We start from the raw sequence: 7,500 nt of genomic DNA, 5'->3' as shown, positions 1-7,500 counted from the left end.
CAGCAGCGGCGATGACCTGGACCCCCCGTCCTGTCGGGCGGCGGAGCTACAGTTGCAGCTGCTGCAGTCCTCACCACCACCACCCTCCTTCGTGTGCCGGAGCGGCGGACAGAGCGTGCCCTTCACCTTGCTGTGTGACCACCGGCCGGACTGTGTGGACCGCAGCGATGAGAGCTTCTGTGTCTTCCGCCCCTGCCCACAGGACCGACCGTTTCACTGCGGGACTTCCAAGCAGGTGAGTGTATGTCAGTGGGGGGGCCGGGGGGGGGGGGTGTTGGGGGGGGAGTGGGTGAAAACGGTCGCAATAGCCGAGTGGTTAAAGCGTTGAACTTTCATTCTGAGGGTCCCGGGTTCGAATGTCGGTAACAACGCCTGGTAAAGGGTGGAGATTTTTCCGGTCTCCCCGGTCAACAAATGTGCAGACCTGCTTAGTGCCTGGACCCCCTTCGTGTGTATACGCACGCAGAAGATCGAATACGCACGTTAAAGATCCAATAATCCATGTCAGCGTTCGGTGGGTTATGGCTGCCTACATGGCGGGGTAAATAAATAAAACGGCCATACACGTAAAAAATGTTACATGTCTGTCTCAGTGTGTATGTGTGCGTGCCTGAAAATCTGATTGAATGACACAGGAAACGAATGATGAGCGCCCAATGGCAGCCGTCAATCGGCTCTACCCAGGTAGGCAGCCTGTTGCGCAAATGACCCCGTGTTTGTAAAGCGCTTAGAGCTTGGTCTCCGACCGAGGATAGGCGCTATATAAGTATCCATCTCATTCATTCATTCAAAACCATTTTGTTCGGAGGGTCGCGTCGCCGCGTGTTGCAACTGTTCGCTCTTCTGTCATCATTATTTACTTCTGCTGTTGTTGGCGGCACTCTGGTTTTCGACGTTTTTTTTGTTGTTGTTTTTTGTTTGTTTGTTTGTTTTTTTGTTTTGTTTTCTTTTCTTTTCTTTTCTTTCTTCTCAGTATAAAATTGAAAATATTTTGTCTTTCCGTTAAATATAAGTTGGGTGTTTTTTGTGTGTTGTTTTTTTTTGGGGGGGGGGGGGGGGGGGGGGGGGGGCGGCGCTTTGTATTGCTGTGTATTGTATTGAACTGAGCGTACTGCGCCGGGTCCTGTTGAATTGTATCGTTTCTTTCCTTCTCTGTCTCGGCCTCTCTCATATTCTTTTAAAGTATTGACAAAGTAACTGCATGGAAACAAGCATGTGGAATTGTATTTATTTGGTATTAATATTTTCATGTGTATACATGCTGCAAATTATATATATATATATATGTGTGTGTGTGTGTGTGTGTGTGTGTGTGTGTGTGTGTGTGTGTGTGTGTGTGTGTGTGTGTGTGTGTGTGTGTGTGTGTGTGTAAATAACTGATATATGTTACCCCTTCAAACGGCGCTATGGCCTTTTTGAATAAACTTCCGAGTCCTGAGTCTCAAATCCTTTGAGAGAAAAAAGTTGAAGCATGCAGCCAAGACGCTTTGTGCTAAGTAGTACAGTATCTGATCTGCTGCAACATGAAGCAAAGTTAACAAAATGCAATGACTGAATTCGGAGGCACGCTGTCTTTCATCATTACCTTTGATGCATAATTTGATGAATGCATGCACGTGATTTTCACGAGTTGCTGTTGTCACCAACAGTGCATGTCCCCAACGATGAGATGTAACGGAGCTGTGGATTGTGTGAACGAGAGTGACGAGGGAGACTGCAACAACGTAGATTTCAGTGACAGATACCGCACCGCACAACCTCCGGCCGTCGTATCACTGGACAAAGCACAAGACCGAGAAGATAAGTTAGGCTTTCGCGTGAAGAGACACAAGGGTCCTTGTCCCGAGGGTTTCTTTCAGTGCAACGATGATGGCTATTGCCTGCAGCTGGTGTTTCGTTGTAACGGTATGTACGACTGCCCGGGCCGGGAGGACGAGGCTGGCTGCCTGGAGTACTCCTGCCCTGGACTCTACCGCTGCCGGGCTTCTCGGATTTGTCTTCCGGACACCGATCTGTGTGACGGGCTTCCTGAGTGCCCGCAGTTTGATGACGAGGTGTTTTGTGATCTGACCTGTCCGTCAGCCTGTAAGTGCTACGGTTTGTCGTTCTCCTGTCCAGCAGTATTTGAAGCGCATCGGTTTCCTGAATGTCGCTATCTGGACGCCAGCGCGAGCGGTTTGAGACCTCAGGACCTAGTTCACAACACGATGCTCGTTCACCTGAGTCTGGCCCGCTGTGGCCTCTCACGTTTCAGTAACGTTACCTTTAGCAATTTGATTCATCTTGACCTGAGCGACAATCACATCCGCGATCTCAACGCCACGCATTTGGAGTCCCTGAGGAACTTGCGCGTCCTGCTCCTGGCCGGCAATCCCTTGACAATGTCAGGACTATCGGACACCGATGTGCGTGGCTTGCCACAGACTCTGAGGCTTCTGGACCTGTCTCGTGTGACACTGCCGGTGCTGCTTCAGATCGGCGGAAGAGGAGGAGGAGGAGAAGGAGGAGGAGGAGGAGGAGGAGGAGGAGGAGGAAGAGGAGTCCTGCCTGACCTGCAGCGTCTGAACCTGTCTGACACAGGGCTGACCCACGTGCCGGAGCCTGGCTTCACCTCGCTCACCGCTCTCCGTGTCCTGGACCTACGTGGCTGTCCGCTGTCCCACATGCCGCGACAGCTGTTCCAAGGCCTCCAAGAACTACGTACTGTACTGGCCGACAGTCACAGAGCGTGCTGCCGAGCGACGTTACCCGTCGGTTTCAATCCGAACAACTGTGAAGCTCCCGTGAACAACTTATCTTCCTGCGAAAGGCTGTTGAAAAGCAATATCCACGCAGTGTATGTGGTGGTTTTTGCCGTCGTGTGTATAACGGGTAATGCTCTCCACGCTGGTTTGCGAATGCTTCTCGGGGAAAATGCAGATAAACGAGCTTTTGTCATTCTCCTGTCCCACTTGTGTGTGTCGGACTGTTTGATGGGGGTTTACCTGGCTATCATCGGTGGAGCTGACCGTGTGTACGTGGACGTTTACCTGTGGGAAGACGTGACCTGGAGACACAGTATCACGTGCAAACTGACCGGCGTTCTCTTCCTTCTGTCCTGTCAAGTGTCAGCGTTCATTGTGCTCTCCATCACAGTGGAGCGGCTGGCTGCACGCGGAACTGCCTGGCGAATGACGTCCACGGCGTCCCACGTGACGGGTCTCGGGTGCTGGTTGTGCGGCTTGACCATAGCCGCCGTCATCCCTTTCTGGCGGGATGAAGGGGAAACATTCACCGCGTCGGGCCTGTGCGTCCCTGTCCCTTTCACCGCGGCCAGCCACGGCTACTTCCACAACGTCACCATCGTTCTCCTCAGCGTCCTACACGCTTCAGTGCTCGTCCTCCAAACCTTCCTCTACCTCAAAACCCGACCCAGCATCCTGGCCACTTTGGACTCGGACTGGGAGGAGCGACAGCCGAGGCGGCGGCCCTTGAGTTCCGAGGCCAGTGGAGCCAGGTGCTTCCTGCCCGCGGCACTAGGCAGGTGTGTGTGCTGGGTGGCGCTGGCTGCGGCGGGTTGGACGCTGTGTGGGCGAGACGGTGCGTGCGGCAGTGGTGGCGGCGGTAGCGGTGGGGGTGGCGGTGGCGGTGGTGATGGTGGTGGGGGCTGGAGGGAAACGATGGGGGTGGTGGCCCTGCCCGTCGGCTCCGTTCTGCAGCCCGCTCTGCACAGATACGGGCTGTGGCAGGAACGACAACTGTCGCTGCGTCAGGAGCGCGTCAGGCAGTTCGTGCTGGCCAAGAGGAAGGCGAGGACCCTCAACACTAAAGACGTGGACAGGAGGACTGCAGGAACTGTGCTGACAACTTCGTAGAATCCATCGATGTTTGTTTGTTTTTCCTGTTGTGCGCTTTGAGTTGACTTCATCAAGATTTTGCGCCTTATAACTAGTAGGAGTAGCATTTTTATGTATTTATCTATTATTATTTTTTATCTATTTCTGATTTATTTATTTATTTATTTTTTAGGAGGGGGGGGGGTGTGTTTTTTCTCAAGGTCAGACTAAACGCGTTGGGTTACGCTGCTGGTCAGGCATCTGCTTGGCAGATGTGGTGTAGCCTATATGGATTTGACCGAACGCAGCGACGCCTCCTTGAGGTACTGATACTGATACTGATACTGATATGGACTGGATTGCCGGCACTGGGAGACTGCGACAGACGAACCATGGTGTGGCTGTGTGTAGAGAGAGACTGTGACAGACGAACCATGGTGTGGCTGTGTGTAGAGAGAGACTGTGACAGACGAACCATGGTGTGGCTGTGTGTAGAGAGAGACTGTGACAGACGAACCATGGTGTGGCTGTGTGTAGAGAGAGACTGTGACAGACGAACCATGGTGTGGCTGTGTGTAGAGAGAGACTGTGACAGACGAACCATGGTGTGGCTGTGTGTAGAGAGAGACTGTGACAGACGAACCATGGTGTGGCTGTGTGTAGAGAGAGACTGTGACAGACGAACCATGGTGTGGCTGTGTGTAGAGAGAGACTGCGACAGGCGAACCATGGTGTGGCTGTGTGTAGAGAGAGACTGTGACAGACGAACCATGGTGTGGCTGTGTGTAGAGAGAGACTGCGACAGACGAACCATGGTGTGGCTGTGTGTAGAGAGAGACTGTGACAGACGAACCATGGTGTGGCTGTGTGTAGAGAGAGACTGTGACAGGCGAACCATGGTGTGTAGAGAGAGACTGTGACAGACGAACCATGGTGTGGCTGTGTGTAGAGAGAGACTGTGACAGACGAACCATGGTGTGGCTGTGTGTAGAGAGAGACTGTGACAGACGAACCATGGTGTGGCTGTGTGTAGAGAGAGACTGTGACAGACGAACCATGGTGTGGCTGTGTGTAGAGAGAGACTGTGACAGACGAACCATGGTGTGGCTGTGTGTAGAGAGAGACTGTGACAGACGAACCATGGTGTGGCTGTGTGTAGAGAGAGACTGTGACAGACGAACCATGGTGTGGCTGTGTGTAGAGAGAGACTGTGACAGACGAACCATGGTGTGGCTGTGTGTAGAGAGAGACTGTGACAGACGAACCATGGTGTGGCTGTGTGTAGAGAGAGACTGCGACAGGCGAACCATGGTGTGGCTGTGTGTAGAGAGAGACTGTGACAGACGAACCATGGTGTGGCTGTGTGTAGAGAGAGACTGTGACAGACGAACCATGGTGTGGCTGTGTGTAGAGAGAGACTGTGACAGACGAACCATGGTGTGGCTGTGTGTAGAGAGAGACTGTGACAGACGAACCATGGTGTGGCTGTGTGTAGAGAGAGACTGTGACAGACGAACCATGGTGTGGCTGTGTGTAGAGAGAGACTGGGAATGAGCAGAGTGGGAGTAATGCGGCCACTGAAACGGCGCAATGATGGGGCAGCAAAAAAATCCCCACAAAACAAAACAAAACAAAAAAAAACTAAACAAAACAAAACTCGTAGAATCCACACGTCGGTCGACAAGACGCCAGGAACCGCACATTTTTACTACATCCTTTGTCAGACTGCAACACGTCTCTTATCCATTACACGTTCTGCATATGTCTTTCTATTATCCATTACACGTTCTGCATATGTCTTTCTATTATCCATTACACGTTCTGCATATGTCTTTCTATTATCCATTACACCTTCTGCATATGTCTTTCTATTATCGAACGCGTATATTCGATCAAATCAACCTTCCAGGTGAAATGTTTTTGTTGTCGCTTTTCTGTGAAATTTAACAAGTGTTACACTTTTCTGCTGACGTTTGTGTGTGTGTGTGTGCGCGCGCGCGCGCGCTTAGAGTTGACTTCATCAAGATTTTGCGCCTTATAAATATTATTATTATTATCAGTAGTATTTTTATGTATTTATCGGGTTTTTTTTCTTGTTTTTTTTTGTTTCTTTGTTTTTTGTTTTGTTTTTATTTTTGTTATTTTATTTTATACATTTATTTTATTTTTTTTTTTTTTGTCATTTTATTTTATTATTTTTTTCTCAAGCCTGACTAAGCGCGTTGGGTTATACTGCTGGTCAGGCATCTGCTTGGCAGATGTGGTGTAGCGTATATGGATTTGACCGAACGCAGTGACGCCTCCTTGAGCTACTGATACTGATACTGATACTGCTGACGTCACCCGCTCAAGTTTCGCCGCAGAAGGACGTCTTGGGTAATTTCTGCTGTGTGGGGATTAACCCACTGATCTAAAAATATACATATCAATGGGATTATCCCTCTGCAGGACGTGGATAGGTCTGGGGTGCCGGCGTGGGTGGTGTGGGATTGGAGGAGGGAGGGGAAGGGGGCAGGGGGGGGGGGTTGATCGTTCGTTTGGCTCCGTGCCCTACTTGTCAAGCCTCCCTCCCCTCCCCCCCCCCTCCCCTTTACTGTCAAGCCCCCGAGTGGTGTAGAGTGGGTGGGGTTAAAAATAGCGTGTCCATAGCTCTGGACACACAACTGAAGCGTGAAGCTATGTTATGGTGTTGTTGTGTATTGGGAAACACCAGCTTCGACTGATCTAGTTCTGGTCTGGCCTGGGTCTCTGTGTTGTTCGTTCTTTAGTTCAACGTCTTTTCACTGTAAGTGATATTAGACGAGTGGGAGGAGTGGGGGGTGGGGGTGGGGGGTGGAAATTACTGTGTACGCATGCGAGTAAGTGAAAGTGTGTGTGTGTGTGTGTGTCTGTGTGTCTGTGTGTGTGTGTGTGTGTGTGTGTGTGTGTGTGTGTGTGTGTGTGTGTGTGTGTGTGTGTGTGTTACATATAGAAAATGATTGATTTAAGTTTTGTTAAAACCCTTAACAATATAACATATTTCTAATGAAAAACTAACAACAATAACAGCGAACCAGCTGGACTATTTAACGAGGAGTTGAAAAAGTCATACATTAGCGATGGACTGCTGAAGATTGTCAACACTGAAGATGATTTCAGTTCATGGATTTGAGACTTTAACATATCGCAAGTTGGTATATGATCGGCTGTTATGTGAGCACCACAGATGCAAGAAACATTACTGACATATTTTGTCCTAAAACAATTCATTTTCCATCTGCAGATTAGATAAATGATTTGCCTCTTATGAAAATCATTATGGTAATGTTTTCCCATGAAACCATACATTTTCTGTATGTTCTTATGTAACTCCGAGTTATCGGTGTGTTTTTCCTCAAACTGAAATTTTGACCATTGGACTTTTTCTACCATGGTGTAACATTCCTGTAGTGAAAGCGAAATATTTAAATCTAACTCCTTCGTGGAGCTTCTTGCTCCTTTTCTTAGCCAAAATGTCAACTTTTTCATTATAGTAAAAATAGTGGGTTAGGGGGTGCACGGGAGGGGTAGTACCTCTAGAGGGGGGTGAGTTAGGGCTTGTCTACCCAAGCATGTGAAGACTGGATCCGGCGGACTCTGCGGATAAAACCTTCATGGTTCAACGTAGAGGAAGGCGGTTGCAGCAGAGCACTGTGGAGTGCTGAGG

This window comes from Babylonia areolata, chromosome 25 (genome assembly GCF_041734735.1).
Source record: "Babylonia areolata isolate BAREFJ2019XMU chromosome 25, ASM4173473v1, whole genome shotgun sequence".
Classification (NCBI taxonomy): Eukaryota; Metazoa; Mollusca; class Gastropoda; order Neogastropoda; family Buccinidae; genus Babylonia; species Babylonia areolata.
This window is presented reverse-complemented; position numbering follows the sequence as displayed.